General features: G+C 40.5%; 1 protein-coding gene and 1 pseudogene across 1 annotated transcript in view; one reads left to right on the forward strand and one right to left on the reverse strand.

The window, feature by feature from the left end:
• Positions 1-299: 299 nt before the first annotated feature.
• TFRC (transferrin receptor) overlaps positions 300-20,920 on the forward strand; it is a 74,345-nt gene continuing 53,724 nt past the window's right edge. The window contains exon 1 of the mRNA XM_058295619.2: positions 300-509. The gene's annotated coding sequence lies outside the window, so the exon portion shown is untranslated. The remainder of the gene's footprint in view (positions 510-20,920) is intronic.
• LOC101423924 (metal-response element-binding transcription factor 2-like) lies at positions 5,399-6,971 on the reverse strand (annotated as a pseudogene).

Below are 20,920 nucleotides of genomic sequence, written 5' to 3' on the forward strand. Positions count from 1 at the left end.
TGGCTCTGGGCTGCTCTTGGTCCCAGCTGAAGCCCTGTGCCAAGTACCGCCTTGTGGACACAGGGTGCCCCCCTGCCCCAGGATCGCCAAATCTCTGCCCAGCACTATGAGAGAGCGTCCACTGTCCCCACCCATGGGGACCCTGGCCAGCTCCTCTGAGGCACTGGGACTTCACGGGCCAGCCACTGGGGCCATTTGCAGTAAGCCCATTTCCCCCTCGCTTTTTGGAAAAAGGAATCAAACTTCCTTGACCTAAGCTCTCATTACACAAACAAACAGATTCTCAAGAGCCCTAGAACGAAAGGGACATGGTGACGCACTTTTGGAATAAAGCACTCTGACACAGGATCAGATAAGCACACTTATTTAGGGTGCGAATGGGGCACAATATTTGAACTGCGGGCTGTCGCACTTCACTCCATGGAGGTTCTTGGCTCCAGCTGCCACAGAGAACCGCTCTCGCCCCAGCCACAGAGCAGGACGCGGTTTATTACACGGCTGCAGAGGAGGTGAGTCCTGGCTCCACGGTCCCGGCAGGGAGGGGGCGTTTCCGATTCTAGACCTTCCATGGAGAGGTGCCCGCTGGCACCCTGGCCTTTCCGACCTGCCCTGGACCAGACAGCAGGAGACGTGAGGACTGAATCCAGCCTCTTTCTTGGCATTCTCTTTATTTTATTTTCTTTCTTGTTTTGTCAGTTTTTTATTTTTTATTTTTGTGCTTCTTATCTTACTGGACATTCCTAAGTGTAATTATGGACAGAGTAAACAATTTAAGAATAAGCCAATAACTTGGAATTTCTCTCCAAAACTAAACCTGTTGAGAGTAAGAGTTTCTGGTTCCAGTGTGACAAAGTCAGGGCCTAGTGAGCTTTAAAGCTCCCGTCTTTTATTTTAAAATGTCAGGTGGTTGTTTACCACAACGAGTATTTTGCTGACAACAGAGCTTTAGGGATGAAGTTTGTAGCAGGAAGGTGTCATAATTGAGATTATTTATCCTCCAGGCGTCCACCCCCAGAATCCCGCCCGAGGTTGGGCCGCATGGCTCTGTGGGGACTCTTGGTGGGAGGTGTCGTCTGGTCCGGAGTAAGTGAATATGTCCTGCCTCGGAGCCGGAGAGTGGGAAGAGCGGGAGAGACAGCTGAGAAGCAGACACCCAGTGGCCACGTAGGAGGCAGCCTAAGGGGCGCGTTCGAGTTCCTTCTCCCAAAACCTGCTGGCCCCCTGCACAGCCGAGGCCACTTAACCCCAGCCTCGAGTTCTAGAAGCAATCCTCCTTTAGGTCATGGAGTGTTAGGGAGCTGAGTCTGAGTCTGATCCTGCTCTCTCGTTTATTTATAGTTATAATCACTAACCATTTGTCTTGCCATGTGCCAGACCCTTGGCGAGGTGCTTTACCTGTACTGTCATTTAAAACTCTCCAGAGCCCTCTGAGGAAGGAACCATTATCTGCATGTAGAACATGACCAAGTAAGGTTAGAGATATTCAGTAACTTAAGTCATAGGCAGGTTCACCCAGGTCCGTTCCAGCTCCAAATCTACATTTTGCCTGTCTCGATTTTTTTTTTTTAACTGTAAAATGTAATTTCAAAATGGTACATATGCATATAAGTGGTATAAAGAATTACAAGATACAATATATTTTGTATACAAGTCATGTTTTGGTTTTCCATGTTAGGAATATGTTGGTAGTCTGTTTTTTACTTTATGGAATCTTTCAATAAATGCAAATTCTTAATTTTAATGGAATAAAAGTTATCCACCTTTGCTTTTATAGTTTGCACTTTTAACTTCTTATTTAAAAGATTATTTCCTATCCCAAAGTCATAAAGATATTCTCCTATGTTGTTTTCTAAAAGTTTTACAGCTTGCATTTCACATTTACATATTGAAGCCATATCAAATTTTTAAAAATTTTAAATATTTTTAGTGTGACATAATGTTGAGTTTGTTCTTCCTACTATACTAAGTTAAGGCAATATCTGTGCTCTCAACTCACACAGGTACTACACAAATAAGGCTTATTTCTTTCAATTCAGTTTTATAAGCCTTGACTTAGTATCTAGTATAAGCCTCTCCAGAAGTAGGTCTTACAGAAGAAGAAAAAAGGAAATTACGGATTGCTAAAGTTTAAATCATTAATCGGGAAATTCCCAGTAAGGGCAACATCATATATTTTCTAGCTCCTGATTCATTGTTTTCACTTATGAAGAGAAACTTATATACATTCTGTTGGCCATTGGGGATTCCCAAACTTGCTTCTTTTGAAATGAGTTTGGTGAACACTGATGTGGTATGACAAGACTCAGATTCTTCTTTACATTCTTTTTTCTTCACAGAGATATGCTATGGTCCAGAGATTTTTCTTACGATCCTATAATAATCCTCTTTTTTTCACAAGTAGAGAGAGGTGTTTCAGAATAAGCGTAGTACCCATGTAGCTAAATGCTTCAAAAGCTAGTTATAAGCACGGTTAAAATCAGTTGGGACAGGCTTGGTTATTAGACCCAAACATTTGGCTTACCCTTGCCATACTAGAAAATCAGGTAAGGCTGACAGTCCATCATGTTTGATTTTGTAAAATACAGGTAGTTAGGGGAGTTCTTTTTCATCCAATATGAAAATTTCCTGTTATTTTAAAGTCACTATTGTGTGGGCTTCTGCAGAGGCAGCAGCTTCTGGAAGACCTTTCCAGCTCCGGGGAGCCAGATCCCTAATTGCAATAAAAATGGCACTTTATATGTGCGTGCACACCCACACACACACACAAAGGGGAAGGAAAAAATCTCAACTACTACAGAAAGGTATACAATGAAAAGCCAAATGTCTCCTACCCTGGCCTACTCCCTAGAGTTAATCACTATTAATAATTTCTTATGTGACCTTTCAGAAATTATTTTTAAACATGTATAAACAAAAATATTAATATTTCCCTTTTATATTTCCTCACAAATGGAATCATATTAAATATGCTGTTTAACAGATTGTTTTCTTTTATTGTGGTATAATTTACATATCATAAAACTCACCATTCTTAATTGTTTAATTCAATGTGTTTTGACTATTGAACATACCCATGTAACTACCACTCAAAACAAGATATAGAACATTTCCATCCCCCAGAAAGTTTCCTCACGCCCCTTTCCAGTCAATCCCCACCCCCTTCCCAAGTTGCTTTTTCAACTTAATATAGGGATAGATTTTTTTTAACATTTTTTTTAATTAAAAAAATTTTTTTCTCTCCCGCCCCTAAGTTGTCTGCTCTCTATGTCCATTAGCTGTGTGTTCTTCTGTGTCTGCTTGTATTCTTGTCAGCAGCACCCAGAATCTGTGTCTCTTTTTGTTGCATCATCTTGCTGCATCAGCTCTGTGTTTGTGCAGTGCCACTCCAGGGCAGGCTGCACTTTTTTTCACGGGGTGGCTCTCCTTATGGGGTACACTCCTTGTACATGGGGCTCCCCTATGTGGGGAACATCCATGCATGGCATGGCGCTCCTTGTGCACATCAGCACTGCACGTAGGCCAGCTCACCACACAGGTCAGGAGGCCCTGGGTTTGAACCCTGGACCTCCCATATGGTAGGCGGATGCTCTATCGGTTGAGCCAAATCTGCTTCCCTAAATCTTGGTACATTTTATAAAACAAGAGGTAATGTAATAAAACAGCAGTAGCCCTGGCTGGCAACATACTGTTTGTTAACTCTGTGCAATAAAATACTTTGTTCATACTATGCTTATTCAAACATGACTAACAGATACTACAGACATTTCAGGAATCTTGTGGGATTCCCTTAGACTTACTATTAAAATAGAGACATTTACAATCATAATGTGCCAAGAAAACTTGAAAATGTTATTTCTGGTAGGAGATAATATTCCTATTTGAATTTTTAGGTTCTGAACAGCTGAGTTACAAGGACTGAAAGTGAAAAGCATTCTAAAAGCCCGTGAACACTGTTATTCACACCCTTCATGAGAACACACTAAACTTGTCTGACATATTGCTCTTCATTCATAGCAAACACCAGCACCCAATAAAAGCCTGTGAAGAAATGCTGTTGTGTAAATGCTGCTACTATTCCTGAAAAAAGAATTATGGGATATGTATTAGTCAGCCAAAGTACCAGAAATCTGTTGGCTTTTATAAAGGGTGTTTATTTGGGATAAAACCTTACAATTACAAGGCACTGCAGAGTCCAATTCAAGGTACCATAAGGGGTATTTTCTCATCCAAATTGTGTTGCCACATGTTGCCTGCAATACCTGGCAAGAGTTCAGCCTCTCTTCCCCCTTAAGGCTCCGTGGGTTCAGCTTCTTCCAATCTCAGCTGTAGGCTGGCATAAGACTCATCTCTCTCCCTGGGTCTCCTTTCTTTCCGGGCTCAGCTGCTTTGGTCTCTTCACAAGGTCAGCTGTAAACTATCAGGTGAATGGCTCATCTCTCTCCAGGACTCCAGCATCAAAACTAAGTTCTCTCCTCTGCCATGTCTTTTTCTGTGTATCTTCTCTGTGTTACTTCTGTGTTCTTGACTGAGCATCCATTTCTATAACCCACCAAGGGGGGAAGGGCTGAACCCTGCACACCCTAATGATGTGGTTGAATCAAAGCTCTAATCTTGATTAAATCACAGAAACGTAAAGCCTTTGAATTTAAATAATTCAAAGGGCATCATGCCCAGAGGAACAGACCAGTTTACAAACATAATCAATACTCTTTGGAATTCATGAATAATATCCAACTGCCATAGAATATGTACTCCAAAACTGCCCATTCACATAATTTGTATTGCATAGGTCACATAGTCACACACATGCAAAGAATGTATTAAGGAAACAATGAAGTCTAGTCATAGCAATTTGCAGGATCAATATATTTTTATACTTTGAAAGAAAATTTCAATGTTTTATAGTCTTTCAGTAGGCATTTTATATATATATTACACTTTATGAAGTCTAAAAGGTAGTGAAATAAATTTTCCAACATTTTGGTAACAAAGCAGACAATGTTTCTCCAAATACTTGTGCTAGTTCATGATCTGTTTGCTCTGATAACCACTATTCACAAAAACTGACTCAATGGAAGAATTTTAAAAATTATCTGACACTATGCATTGGTTTGAATATCCTATCCTAGAAACATTCTACAAATCTTAAGATTTAAAAAATTTTAAAAATTGACAGGTACATGTAAAAGCTAGTATCCTCTCCTTTTGTGAAATTTTTTAACTTTTTTTTTTTTTTAAAGAAAGACAGTAAGAGCCAGACAGCTTTAGGGCTTTGAAATGTACCTAGAGAAAATGAAAGTGCAATGAACATAACAGTCCTACAGTCAGGAGCAGTTGCTCCTTCCCATTCCACAAAATACTGCACCTTTCCATCAAGTGTCACCCGATGAGCCAAAACTCAGTATTTTTCACCACATGCTATTCTATCTGCAGCACCAAAGTAACTGGTAACAGAGATTTTTAAATGATTGAGTTGTAACTCTTGATCTGGTAAGTTATGTCCAGTTCCCTCGGTTCTCCCTGTAGAATGAGGTAAACCCAAGGTAGGATTCTCTGAAATTGATTCCTTATCCAAAGCTGGCTCAGCATTTTGAATAATTTTTCTTGTATATGGGGCTAGGTGGGTGACCTACAGATTCTTTCCTTCCTTTTTTTTTTTTTTTTTTTCCTGTGCCATTGCTTACTCCCCTTGAATCAGATATAGGTTTGGATGCCTTTCTGCCTTTAAATTCATGGGGTGTTCCTTCAGAGTCCATCTCTGCTTTGAAAGCCAACTTTGATGGCACAGAAGGAACACGGATTTGCAACCCAACAAAGGCTTCTTCTTTATTTCTTTCCTAGACATAAGCATGGTCTAGTAATCATTTAATGCCTCCAGGACATGCTCATATTCTTTTAGATTTTGGTGTGTCTACCAGCTCTCCAGGGTGCAGTCTATCCCAGTTTTCATTAATGTATGTCATAAGCTAAAGTTTAGAAACAAAGTATTTCTTCTTGTGAATAACACATAGGTTGTAAAGGCATGGTTGTGCTGTATCTACCCACTGTGACAGTAGGCGTTTGAGGTATTCTGGTCCAGAACTGCAGACAGAGCTCATAAATGTATAAAACCTGTCTCCAAATAGCATTGGCTTTGGAAGGCATTGCCTGCAAGCCTCATGAAACCACTGTTTACATTTGCAACATTGCAGCATCTTTAAGGACCAATCTCCAGGCCCTCCACGATACCAGTTAGTACCGGTAACTTTATGACCAACATCCCATTCAAGGTCTGCCACACTCTAGGGTAATGTCTGCTTCATGATTTGTAATGCTTTGGCATTTGGTCCTTTCTTAAGTGTACCACCCCTCTTTGTTGTTGCAAAAACATAATGTCAACAGAGCCATTTTTCATCTGACTCAATCACACTGGAATCAATATGAGGTGTGTGACACAACTAAAGGTTGGCCACACTTATCACATATAACCACTTTATTGAGAGTTTCTGAATATTCTTCTTGACATATTGTACAGACCAGTTCCCCACTTCCAGTGGCTCCTGTTTGAATGTCCTTCCAGAGAACCCAGATTTTAGAAATGTCTTCAAACATGAAGAAGCAGCTCTGTTTCAGTATGTTCATCTTTTTTATACTTCCAAGATAAAACAAGTTATTTGACCATCTAGCTTGGATATCCTGACCGTCTTCAAATTTACATGCTGGCTTTTGACTTTATGTCCATCCTGTAAAGACAGCTTGGTCAAGGCTGTTGGGACATTTGGTTTCCACATAAAGGAGACCACTTATGGACCAGTGAATTACCTGCCCCTATGGAGTCTTCATTTTCTGGGGAGGAAGATGGTATGGGGTGTTTATATTGCAGCAAGCACAGGCTTCACCATAGATACACATGGCTTTCTTGTTCTCTATTACAACTCTCATTCGGTCATTTCAGTGGTACCAACTGCTTCATACAGGAAAAAAACAATCATGGCCCCTTGCTCTTCTCCAAGTCCGAGAACTTACAAGGCACCTGTCCCACCAGGCTCCCCACATGTACACACGCACAAACCAGGGTCCTGGGGATGAGGGCTGGGGGTAAAGTGGGTGTTCTTTTTTGACTTTAACTAGTTTGTTAGCACTTTTTTTTTCACTTTTTTATTTTTTAAAAGATACTTTGATTACATAAATGTTACAGAGAATATATAGGGGATTCCCAGCTCCCCACACCTGCCACATTTTCCCACATTAGCAACACCTTTCATCAGTGTGGTACATTCATTGCAATCGATAAAATACATTTTGGAGCACTGCCCCTAAGCATGGATTATAGTGTACATTGCAGTTTACACTCTCTCCCATTTGACTGTAAGTTATGGCTGGATACATAATGGCCTGTATCTGTCATTGTAATGTCATTTAGGATGATTCCCAAGTCCCGAAAATGCTGCCCTATTACACCTGCTTTTCCCTCTCCCTATCCCCAGAATATCCATGGGTCACTGCCTCCACAGGAATGGTATTTCTTCCATTACTAGAATCACAGTAAGTCTATAGTAGAATACTGGTAAGTTTATTTTAGTCCATAGCTCATTTCCCAATCCTGAGGACTCACTCTCCCATTAATTGAGGGGGGCTTTGATCCCATACATCCAATGGATGGGACTCTTCTTGCTTGCAGTTGTAGGTACTCTCAGTTTCTTGGTATGTTGTTTGTCTATCATCTCCTCCCCTTAGTTGTCCTGGGTGAGTCCATTGAACTGGAGAGTAGGTGTTGCAAATCTGTTGAGATTCAGGACTCAGTTGGCACGTGGACAGCACAAAGATTTAAGTCTCTTGGATGCACACCTACCAACTCTGGTACTAACTATGGGTTCAAATAGGACAGAGGGGTCATGCATAGGAAACCACTGCTGAGTCTAACTCTAACACTGGGGAGCATAAATACCAGATTAGGGCCCACTGGCAAAAAGCCAAATTCCTGAGCTCTCTGCCTTGACTACAGTATCTGGATGTTCTCCATATCTCTGAGGAGTTTTGCTGTTTGGGTGGTATCTACTTTGACTGTCAATGAGATCCTGTTGAGATGTGCATAAGTGCATCTGGGATGGCCTCCTGACTCACTTTGAAGTCTTAGTCATACAAATGCATTTCTCTTTAGCTTTTCCCCCTTTTGGACAAGGTCTCCCCTCCCCCCCCCCCCAGATGCATTGCTTGTTGGTACTTGGAAGCAATCCCTCATTGCCAGGGAGGCTGATCCCTGGGAGTCATGTCCCACACTGGGGGGAAGTTATTGCTTTTATGTACTTAGAGAGAGGCCACATTTGAGCAACAAGGAGGCCCCCAGTAGGTAACTCTCAGGCACCCTATGTCACTAGGCTAAGTGCCCTGTGCAAGTGAATCATGCAGCAGGATGATGACACATCAAAAGAGAGACAAGGGGAGAGTCAAGGTGAAGCATAGCAGAAACCAGGAAGTGAGGGGGTACAATGGGCAGGGAACCTCTCTCCTCATCAGATGTCTCCAGGATTGAATCCCAGTGAATCCTAGAGGAGAGAAAAGAAGAAAAGAAGACAACAAAGACAGCAAAAACAGCAGGGCTGGAGGGGGTGGTGGTGATAAATAAACTAATAAATCTTTAAAAAAAAAAAAGAACAAAGGCTCATAAACATAGTCATCAACCCTTGAGGGTCCGTGAATGAACCATGCTTTTTCACAAGTCATTGTTCCTGTACTTGGGGCATTCTTGATGTTCCATTAGAGAATGTGGCAGAACTCCCCTGGATGGGAATGTGATAATCTTTTCGTTATTGTGTGAATCTCCACCACCATGACAGTGCCACATGAACATTTGAACACATTTATATGCCTTATATGTATGCCTCAGGTGAACCTCCTCCAGTGCCTCCCCCTTCACTGACAACCCACACCAGTGATCCTCCGCTGCCACAGTTGTAACCCTTCTGTGATCTAAAACCTCTTCAGAAATGAAGCCAATAAAATAGCCACATACAATTAATAAGAAAATGAAATAATAATAGTTTTATACATAATTTAAATACAGAAAAAATTAACAGAGTAAAAATAAAATAATATATTTTAATAGGATATTAAAAATAATGAAAAAATATTTAAAGAAAACTTTTTTTGACATTTTGCCTTATATCACTGTAACACTGTTGTCCTATATGTACAGTAACATGTTCTTCCATTTATTCCCAGAGTGTCTTACTTTTTTTTAATTTTTCATTTTTTCTTCAAAGAAGTTTTAGGTCACAGTAGAGTCACGTACAGAATACAGGGGATTCCCATATACCCAACATCCTTCCCTGATTCCCCTTTCCCCCAACAGTAATATTTTATGTGTGTATGGTACATTTGTTACAACTGATGCACAAATATTGAAACATAACTACTAACCACTGTCAATGGTTCACATTATGGTTTACATTTTGGACCAATACTTTTACAAAATTTGATAAAATTTAACATGGACTGTATCCATTGTTGCAAGATCATGCAGAATACTCCTATCACTCCCCAAATGCCCCCTGTTCCATCTAATTTATTCCTCCCTCTCCCTCCCCATGGAGATCACCAGGCTTCACTCCTTGAAGGACAAGATTCATAGCTACTTGCACCTTCACTGAGGGCTTGACACACTGGTCTGGCCTCCCCTTTTAGGGTCCTCCCCCCCCCCCCCCCATGCTCTCAAGTGACTCCTGTCCCTCTGTTTGAGAGTGTAGCAGGCCTTCCTAACCTTCCCACTCATTGTGTGGGTCTCTACCCACTGATGCACACACTATGCCAAAACCTCACTCACACGCTCTCTAGATGCCTGTCCCAGGTGCGTTCTAGCCCTAATGCAACCCATTCAACACCCTAAACCAGTAACCTTTCCTTGTCATATTGCCAAACGAGCATTCTCAACATTGTAATTTCAACCACGTACCTGCTAATCTCCAGTGTTCGCTTGCTCCCTCCCCCAGTTCTCCCCCCAGTTCCATGGACTATCCAACACACCCTTCCCACCCTCCCCCCACCAAACCTGCACCACCCAACCCAATATTATCACTTTGCCCCTATCATGTCCCTTCACACACTTCCGCCTTGTCAAAGATTTCACCCCTATGGGAGTTGGCTCACAACTTTCTTTTCCCTTTCTATTTCCTGTAAGCCTATTTTCCAGACTCTAGCACTGTGAGTCTGCTCAGTTTGCTTAACTTGTATCAGTGAGGTCATGTAATATTTGTCCTCAATGCCTGGCTTGCTTCAGTCAACATAAGGTCCTTAAGGTTCATCCATGTTATCCCATGTATTAGTACTATATTCCTTCTTACAGATAAGTAGTATTCAATTATATGTATATACTATATTTTGTTTTTCCATTCATTAGTTGACAGGCATTTGGGTTAATTCCAGCTTTTGGCAATAGTGAATAATGCCTCTATGAACATTGGTGTGCATATATCTGTTCATGTCCGCTTTCAATTCTTCTGGGTATATACCCGGCAGTGTAATTGCTGGATCATATGGCAAACCTGTAGTTAGCTTTTTGAGGAACTGCCAAACCGTCCTCCACAATGGCTGTATCATTCTACATTCCCACCAGCAGTGGATCAATGTTCCTGTTCCTCCGCATCCTCTCCAACACTTGTAGTCCTCTATTTTTTTAATAGCTGCAAGTCTAATGGGTGTAAAATGGTATTGTTGTAGAATTTGAGAGAAGTTCAATTACTTAAGTATAGAGAGGCCAGGACTCAGGAATGATTTTGAGAAGGAAAAATGGTTTATTGACGGCCGGCCAGACTCGGGAACTTTCTGTTTGAATCCCGAGCCTTGAACAAGATTTTTTAGTCCCTTTTATACAGAGAGGAAAGGCCAAATGGTCCTTTTGTTTCAGTTCTCAATAGGTTTGAATTAGCATATATTTCCACATCTTAGTAAGCTTTTAGCATGGACCTCAGGCATTCGATAAGCTTTTAGCATATTTTCTTTGCATTTCCCCTGAATACTTAAAGTTTATAGACCTTGCATTGTTAAACTGTCTCCTGCTCACCAAGGGCAGGACTGCAACCTTTCATCATCCCACACCCACAAGTCACAGATAGTTTAGGTTATCTCTGAAGAGACAAAGAGCCTGCCACCATAGCCCACATCAGTATGTCCTTGTAGTTTTGATTTGTATTTCCCTAATAGCTAGTGCTGTTGAGCATCTTTTCATGTGCTTTTTAGTCATTTGTAGTTCTTCTTTGGAGAAGTGTCCATTCAAATCACTTGTCCATTTTTTAACTGGGTTGTATTTTTATTTTCAAGGTGTAGGATTTCTTTATATATGATAGATAATAGACTCCTATTAGATATATGGTTACCAAATATTTTCTCCCATTGGGTAGGCTACCTTTTCACTTTCTTGACAAACTCCTTTGAGGTGCAAAAGTTTTTAATTTTGAGGTGGTCCCATTTGTCTTTTTTTTTTCTTTCCCACGGCTCATGCTTGAGGTGTGAAGTTCATGAAATCATTTCTTATTACAAAGTCCTGTAGATGCTTCCCTATATTATATTCCAAGGTCTTATGGTCTTGGCTCTTATACTTAGATCTTTTATCCATCTTGAGTTAATTTTTGTATAAGATGTGAGATGGTTTTCCTCTCTTATTCTTATGGATATGGATATCCAGTTCTCCAAGCACTATTCATTGAAGAGGTCATTTTCTCTCAGTTGAGTGGGCTTGGTGATCTTGTCGAATATCAGATGACTATATATGTGGGGATCTATATTAGAACTCTCAATTTGGTTCCATTGGTCAGTATGTCTATCCTTGTGCCAATATGATGCAGTTTTTACCACTGTAGCTTTGTAGTATGTTTTAAAGTCAGGTAGTGTGATTCCTCTGATCTCATTTTTCTTTTTCAATTTGTCTTTGGCTATTCAGGGTCTCTTGCCCTTCCAAATAAATTTCATAGTTAGTTTTTCCAACTCAGTGAAAAATGCTGTGTTGATTTTTATTGGGACTGCATTAAATCTGCTTATCAGTTTGTGTAGGAAAGACATCTTAATGATGTTTAGTTTTCCTATCCATGAACAGGGAATATTCTACCATTTATTTAAGTCTTCTTGGATTTCCCTTAACAGTGTTGGGTACTTTTCTGCATATAAGTCATGTACATTTTTTGTTAAATTTATTCCTAGGTATTTGATTCTTTTAATTGCTATTGTAAATGGGTTTTTTTTTTTCCTGATTTCCTCCTCAGATTTCTCATTATTGGTATATAGAAATGCTACTGATTTTTGTGCATTGATCTTAAAATCTGTGACTTAACTGAACTCATTTATAAACTCTAGAAGTTTTGTCTTGGGGCTTTCTATGTATAGGATCATGTCATCTGCAAATAGTGACATTTTTACTTCTTCCTTTCCAATATGGATGCCTTTTATATCTTTTTCTTGCCTAAGTGCTCAAGCAAGTACTTCTAATACAATGTTAAATAGGAATAGTGGGCATCTTTATCTAGTTCCCAGTCTTAGAGGGAAAGCTTTTAGGATTTCACCATTGTATATGATGTTTGCTTTGGGTTTTTCTTTTTTTTTTTTTTTTGATTTATTTATTTAATTAATTCCTCCCCTCCCCCGGTTGTCTGTTCTCTGTGTCTATTTGCTGCGTCTTGTTGTCTTGTTTCTTTGTCCACTTCTGTTGTAGTCAGCGGCACGGGAAGTGTGGGCGGCACCATTCCTGGGCAGACTGCTCTTTCTTTTGCGCTGGGTGGCTCTCCCTAAGGGCGCACTCCTTGTGCGTGGGGCTCCCCTACGCGGGGGACACCGCTGCATGGCATGGTACTCGTTGCGCGCATCAGCACTGTGCGTGGGCCAGCTCCACACGGGTCAAGGAGGCCCCAGATTTGAACCGCGGACCTCCCATGTGGTAGACAGACGCCCTAACCACTGGGCCAAGTCCGTTTCCCTGCTTTGGGTTTTTCATATATATCCTTTTTCATGTTGAGGAAGTTTCCTTCTGTCCTTACCTTTTAAAAAAATTTTTATTAAATTGTCTTCTTTTTTTAAAGATTCATAGATCACAAAAAAATGTTACACTAAAAAATATAAGAAGTTTCCACATACCCCACACCCCACACTCCCACTCCTCCTATATCAACAACCACTTTCATCATTGTGGCATATTCATTGCATTTGGTGAATACATTTTGAAGCACTGCTGCACTGCATGATTATAGTTTACATTGTAGTTTACACTCTCCTTCAGTACATTCAGTGGCTTCTGGAAGGATATATAATGTCCAGCATCTGTCCCTGTAATATCATTTAGGACAACTCCAAGTCCCAAAAATGTCCCCACATCTCATCTCTTCTTTCCTCTCCCTGCCCTCAGCAACTATTGTGGACACTTTCTCCAGATCAATGTTATAGTTTCTTCCATTACTAGTCACAATAGTTCTATAGTAGAATACCAGTTAAGTTCACTCTAATTCTTATTTTATTTCTCCATCCTGTGGACCCTGGGTTGGTGATGTCTACTCCACCTCTATAGTGAGAGGGGGCTTAGATTCCACATGGTTGATGGATGCGATTCTCCTGCTTGGAGTTGTATACACTCTTGGTTCCCTGGTGTGGTGGTTGACCATCTTCACCTCCCTGTTAGCTGGCCATGTGCCAGCTGGGCCCTGCGCCTTAGCAGAGTTGCAGCTCCTACTCTCTGGTTTGTTGGGCTTCCACAGGCCAGCTAACAGGGAGGTGAATATGTCCCTATCTTTTGTAGTGCTTTTTATCAGGAAACGTTGCTGTACTTTGTCGAATCCTTTTTCTGCATCTATAGAGATGATTATGTGATTTTTTTTCTTTCAGTCTGTTTATGTGGTATGTAACATTGATTGATTTTCTTATATTGAACCATCTTTGCACACCAGGAATGAAGCCCACTTGGTCATGGTGTATAATTCATTTCAAGTGTTGCTGAATATGATTATCAAGTATTTTGTTGAGGATTTTAGCATCTAGTTTCATTAGGGAAATTGGTCTATAGTTTTCCTTTCTTGTGGTGTCTTTCTTTGGCTTTGGTATTAGGATGATGTTGGTGTCATAGAATGACATAGAAGAGTTTAAGCAGAATTGGTGTTAGCTCTTTCCAGAATGTTTGGTAGAATTCACCTGTGAAGCCATCTGGTCCTGGGCTCTTCTTCACTGGGAGGTTTTTGATATCTGATTCTATCTCCCTACTTGTGATTGGTCTGTTGAGCTCATCAGTTTCTTCTTTCATCAATGTAGACTGCTTGTGTGTTTCCAGCAATTTGTCCATTTCCTCTAAATTATTCTTCTTGTTGGCATATAATTTTTCAAAATACCCTCTGATGATACTCTTTATTTCTATGGGTTCAGGGGTGATATCCCCTTCCTCATTTCTTATTTTGCGTATTTGCATCTTCTCTCTTTTTTTCTTTGTTAGCCTAGCTAGGGATCTGTAAATTGTATTGATCTTTTCAAAAAACCAAGTTTTGGGGTTGTTTATTTTTTCTCTTGCTTTCTTATTCTCTAATTATTTAGTTCTGCTCTAATCTTTGTTATTTTCTTCTATCTACTTCCTTTGTTATTCTTTTTCTAATTCCTCCAGGTGTGCAGGTAGGTCTTTGATTTTAGCTCTTTCTTCTTTTTTGATATATGCATTTATGGCTATGAATTTCCCTTTCAGTACCACTTTTGCTGCGTCCCATAGGTTTTGATATGTTGTGTTGTCATTTCATTTGTTTCAAGGTAGTTACTGATTTCTTTTGCAATTTCCTCCTTGAACCACTGTTTGTCTAAGAGTGTGTTGTTTAACTTCCACATCTTTGTGCCTAATCTTGTTCTCTGGCCCTTACTGGCTTCCAGCTTCATTCCATTGTGGTCAGAGAAATTACTTCGTATAATTTCAGTCTTTCTGAATTCATTGAGAGTTGTTCTGTGGCCTAGCATGTGGTCTATTTTGGAGAATGGTCTGTGTGCACTCAAGAAGAATGTATATTCCACTGTATTCGAGTGTAGTGTTCTGTGTGTCTATTCAGTCCAGCTTCTCTAATGTATTATTCAAAGTCTTTGTTTCTTTATTGATCCTCTGTTGAGATGTTCTGTCTAGTGGTGATAATGGGTATTGAAGTCCCCCACTATATAATTGTAGAGGTATCTATTTCTCCAATTAGTTTTCCAGTGTTCGCCTTGTGTATTTTGAGGCACCCTGGTTAGGTACATAAATGTTTATGATTGTTTTTTCTTCTTGAAAGGTTACCCCTTTTATTAATATAGTGTCCGTCTTGTCTCTTACAATAGTTTTGCTTTTAAGTCTATTTTGTCCAATATTAGTATAGCTACTCCTGTCCTTTTTTGGTTATTATTTGCTTGCAAAATTGTTTTCCAACCATTCACTTTCAGCCTTCTTGAATCTCTGGGTCTAAGGTGAGTTTCTTGTTGACAGCATATAGATGGGTCAGATTTCCTTATCCATAAGTATTTCCTTATCCATTCTGCCAGTCTGTGTCTCTTGACTGGTGAATTTAGTCCATTAATATTCAGTGTTATTATGGTCATGGAATTACTTAGATTAGCCATATTTTCTTTGTGTTTATGTATATCATATATTGTTTGTTTGTTTTTTAATTTTGTTCTTTTTATTTAACATTGTAATATTTAAATTGTCATGTGACTTTACATAATCTTTAAAACCATGCTTGTTGTTGTTTAAAAAGTATTCCAATATTTAGTTATAACCTTTTAACTCTATCATTCTCCCATTTTTGGAAATTTAAGTTGCTTCCCATTTTGTGCTCTTTTGATGATGGGAGGTAGTATTATTGCTGTGTGGTTAGTAGGAGCACATACTGACACAGCCCTTACTCTGTGCCAGGCACTGTTTTTTTTTTTTTTATTAATTTATTAATTTATGTATTTAATGTTACATTAAAAAAAATATGAGTTCCCCATATACCCCCACCCCCTTTCATATATTGTTTTTATTACTCTTTTTGTCTTTTCAGTTGTTCTTACACTCTCCTCCAACTCTCTCTTTCCTGTTTTTTTTCCTTTCAACCTGCAGAACTCCCTTTAGTATTTCTTAAAGTGCAGGTTTCTTATTAACATACTCTCTTAGATTCTGTTTCTCTATGAATATTTTGAATGCCAGTTTTGAATGCTAGTTTTGCTTGATAGAGAATTCTTGACTGGAAGTTTTTTTCTTTTAGCACCTTAACTACGTCATACCACTGCCTTCTTGCCTCCATTGTTTCAGATGAGAAGTCATCATTTAATCTTAATGAGCTTCCCTTGTATGTGATGTTTCTCTTTTTTCTTGCTGCTTTCAGTATTCTCTCTGTCTTAAGCATTGGGCAATTTGAAAAGTATAGGTCTTGGAGTATGCCTGTTGAGATTTATACTGTTTGGGGTGTGCTGCGCCTCTTGGATATATACATCTATCTCCTTCAATAGGGTTGGGAAGTTTTCAGCCATTATTTCTTCCAACACTCCTGCTTTTCCCTTTCCCTCTCTTCTCCCTCTGGGATGCCTATAATGCATATGTCTGTGCATTTTATGTTATTATTCAAGTCACTAAGTCCCTGCTGGATTTTTTCTATCTTTTTATCTATCTGTTCTATTATGTTTGATTTCAGATGTACTGTCTACCACATTGCTTATTCTTTCCTCTGCCTGTTCAAATCTGCTGTCATGTGCTTCCATTGTATTTTTGATTTCTGGGATTGTGCCATTCATCACCATTATATCTGTTACCTTTTTATGTTTTCTACAATTTCTTCAGTATGTTCTCCCAGTGTCTTCTTAATATCCTTAATTTCTTCCTTCACTTCATTAAGTTGATGCATGATATTTGGACAGCTCTGATTAGTTGTTCCATATTCTGCATCTCCTCTTGGTTTTTAATTAATACAGTTCATTGGACTGGGCCATGTTTTCCTATTTCTTAGTATTTTGTATTTTTTTGTTAGTATATAGTCATCTGTTTATCTTGGTGTATTAATTCAGTTGATTGACTTCTCTCTGCTCTATGGTTTTATTTTGTTGTTTTTGAGTGGGGTAAGGTTTCACTTAGATACTTCATTCCTCTTATTCTATTTCCTTGCCAATGTCTTTGTTCCCTTGTAAAAAAATTGTTAGTACCAGAGAAATAGGAAGAGATAGGAAGAGAAAATGAGTAATAGTAGTGATAACAGTAAAAGATAGAAGAGGGAACATACAAGATGTAGATAATTGAATAACCCAAGTAAGAAGTACAGAAGAATAAGATTAGAAAAACAGAACAGAAACAATGAGACATGAAACAGAATAGAGAAAAATATAAAATGAATTAGAAGTCCAGAATGATGAGAAGAGGAGAAAAGAAAAAGTGGAAGAGAGAAGGAAAGGGAAAAAAAAAGTAAAAAAAGAGAAGATAAAACACAGAGAAAGCAGGAGAAAGAGAAAGAAATGAGTACAAGAAAGATTGAAGACCAAGCTCAAAGGGGTGGTCAAAGAACAGCAACAGAAAACAGAAAATATAGAGATGAGGAAGGGAAAAGATATAATGTAGGTACAGAAAATTGGGAAACAAAAGAAAGAAAAAACTGACAAAAAAAAAAAAAACAAAAGGGAAGCTACAACAAGAAATCAAGATAGCAGCTACTTGTTTTTTTAAATTTTTTAATTTTTTAAAGAAAAAGAGAAAGAAGGCAGGAAAAGGCTCAAAAAGCCAAGATAAACAGGAAACAACCTTTTTTTTGGAACCCTAGTGATCGTCTCAGGCTGTTGCTATTCAACAATCAATCACCCTGCAGCCTTTCCTCTGCAGGTTTTAAGCCAGGTTTTAAGTGAATGAAATAAGGAAAGTAAAGAAGAAAACTTTTAAATAAATTAAATAAAAGGAGAGTGTCAATATGCTCCCCTTGAAAGTTTCACTGGATGCTTGATAACCTTGTGTAGCTTTTCAGAGAGGAGTCAGGGATCGAACCAACACCTTGTGTCTGTTAGGGTGGAACTGCTCCAGAGAGTGACTCTACCCCCCAGGGGTTAATAGCGCTTTTTCAGAAACCTATCAACCCCTATTCCCTCCCAGTTATTTATGCCTCCTTTTTGATGTAAATTCTCTCTTTACTTAGGCTGCTAGGTGTGGCACCCTGCCTGAGGAGATCCCAACCCCCCTTCCCTGTGCCTCAGGGTTCCTTCCCACACCCAAGGGGGCCTTGGCTGGCTAAAATAACTGCAGAGACCACCCTCCACCCTCTCAGACCCCTCCTCCTCCCAGGGAGGTCACCACCACACTCCTTTGGGAGGAAGAAGCCAGAGGCTCCACTTAGGCTGTTTGTCCTGAGGGCGTGGTATAAACACCTCTTCCAGCCACAGCAGGAGAAACTCAACTCATTTTGCTGGCTTCCTTTTCTTTCTAGCTCCCACATTGATGACCCAGAGCATACAAATCCCCACCCCACCACCGCACCCTCACTCTGTATATACTTGAGGTGCTGGCAGGGAGGAAGAAGTCTGTTCTTTTAGTCAGATACCATTGCTAGGAGTTTTACCCCCACCTGCTATCTCAGGGATAGGGAGGGGAGCCCTTGCTGGTGGCCAGGAGGATCAGTAACTCACCATTTGCTGTTTCAGCTTCCTCCTCTCTGTCCCCGACTTTTTTGTTAGTTGTGAAGCAATGCCCTGGTCTGCTGTACCCCAAAGCAGGTCACCAAGAGAGCCCTAGACTCCCTCTTGGTTGTTTTGGTAAGAGCTAAGCTTTATCTGTCTATGCCATCGGCCACGTCCATTAGCACTGAGAAATGGGTGTTCTCACACGGCCTCAAACACAACCCCCCTCGCGACAGCCCTTCACCATTCGGGCTGCCGGGGAACCCAGGGAGTGCAGAGCCACTCCAGCACCGAATGGCCCTAAAGGCTGAGCATCATCTATAGAACCATGGTTTCTTCTCTTCATGGCCCACCTGAGCAACAGTCCCACCCTTTCTAAGTGCTTGCCCAGTGGCCAAGTTCTCAGCTCTACCCCATCAAGCATCTGGGTGGCCACCAAACTCTAGGCCCCACCCTCCAAGAACTGAGGTGATAGCCACCCTCTCCTCAGTCTCTGGGGCACAGGTTCAACCTCCTTAGCATAGTAGGGTGGAGGTCAGACTCTCCCCAACCTGTAGCGTATGTGCACCACCCTCTCTTAAGCCCGGGGTGGAAACACACTGAACAACTGGATGGAAGGCTGGCTCTCTGCAAGTTCTGGGGCTTACCGTGTCTGCACGCATGGGTCGGGCCCCTCCTTTGGATGGAGATGTTTTTAATCCAGACCTCAGCTTCCATGTTTCTGTTGAAGTCATTTTTCCTTTAATCTTTCTCTTTTCTGTCCCTTTTTGTCCAGGCTGGCAGTGGTTCCACTTATATAGATCTTACAAAACAGACAAACAAACAAGGAAAAGTTGGTTTTACATGCAAGAAACAGGGGTCCAAGCCATCAGACAGTAATGTTACCAGATTCCTCTGCCACATGGCCATACAAGTAAACCTAGGCATTTATAATCTATAATGGAGAATTGTAGCCTGTAAATTAGCCCTCTTTATCACTTTTCACTCTCTTCCTCTCTACCTAGAACCCCAGATCTGTTATTTTCTCCCATTTCTCTTCCCTCCCTACCTGAATAAATAGCTAGCCCAACGTGCTCTCTTTACTTTTTTAAGATTTATTTATTTATTACCCAACTTGTGGCTTGTTCCTTTTCTTTTGCTGTCTCTTCTCTGTGTCCATTCACTGCACATTTTTTTCTGTATCTGTTTGTCTCCCTTTTGTTGCATCATCTTGCTGCGCCAGCTCTCTGCGCCCATCAGCTTTCCATGGCCTTCACAAGGAGGCCCCAGAACACGAACCCAGGGCCTCCCATATGGTAGACAGGAGCCCAACTGATTGAGCCACAGCCGCTTCTCCCCCAAAGTGCTCTTGAAACTCATTTCTGCAGCATAAATCAAGAACCTAAATAAAATCTGGGAACATTACTGTCTGATGGCTTAGACCCCTGTTTCCTGCAACAGTTGGTTTTCCCCTGTAAAACCAACTTTTGTTAGTTTGTTGATTATCCCACCCCTTTGCTAATGGCAGGGGACAGGTTCCAGCTGTTTGCTGTTTTGATTGATTACCCCACCTATCAATTCCCCACGAGGGCCCAATGATAAAGTCTTTGGGGCTTCTCCTGGCTTCCAGAGGAAGTCTTTGTTCTGGATAGCAGGATCTTGGGGGTGAGGGTCTTCCAGCAGCCATCTTGGGGGTTATTGATGTCCACGTGGACTCTCTGCCAGGTTCCAGATCCATCTATTGATTCCCTATTTTACCAGCCTGCTTCAATAAGACTTTCCACAGATCCTTTCTGGATAACTGCATTTCCAGTCCTGACATACTGAAAAGACTGGTTGGTTCTATGTTCGGTTAAATCCTCATATGGGGATACCATTTTCTGGGGACTCATTTTCTGGAAGCTCAGAATTTCCCAAACCATCAATTTCTGATTTCTTTGTGCCCAGGAGTTCAGTTCTCAGGTTATCCCTTTCCTCCTGCATTTTACTATGAGCTGCAAGGAGAAGGCAGGCTGCACTTTCCACATTTAGTTTGAAAATCTCCTCAGCTAAATATCCAAGTACATCACTTTCAACTTCTGCCTTCCATCTGACATCAGGCATCAATTTTGCCAAGTTCTCTGCCACTTTAAATCAAGGATTGCCTTCTTTCCATTTGAAATTACAAAGATATCATTTCTGTCTAAGCCTTCATCAGAAATATCTATAGCATCTATATTTTTACCAAGAACCTCTTCAAAGCTATCTAGGTCTTTTCTATCAAGCATCTCACAATTCTTCCAAAATCTACCCCTTACCCATTTATAAAATTGTTCCAACACTTTTGATATTTGCATAACAGCATGCACCCCACTCC

Source organism: Dasypus novemcinctus, chromosome 4, assembly GCF_030445035.2.
Source record: "Dasypus novemcinctus isolate mDasNov1 chromosome 4, mDasNov1.1.hap2, whole genome shotgun sequence".
Taxonomy (NCBI): domain Eukaryota; kingdom Metazoa; phylum Chordata; class Mammalia; order Cingulata; family Dasypodidae; genus Dasypus; species Dasypus novemcinctus.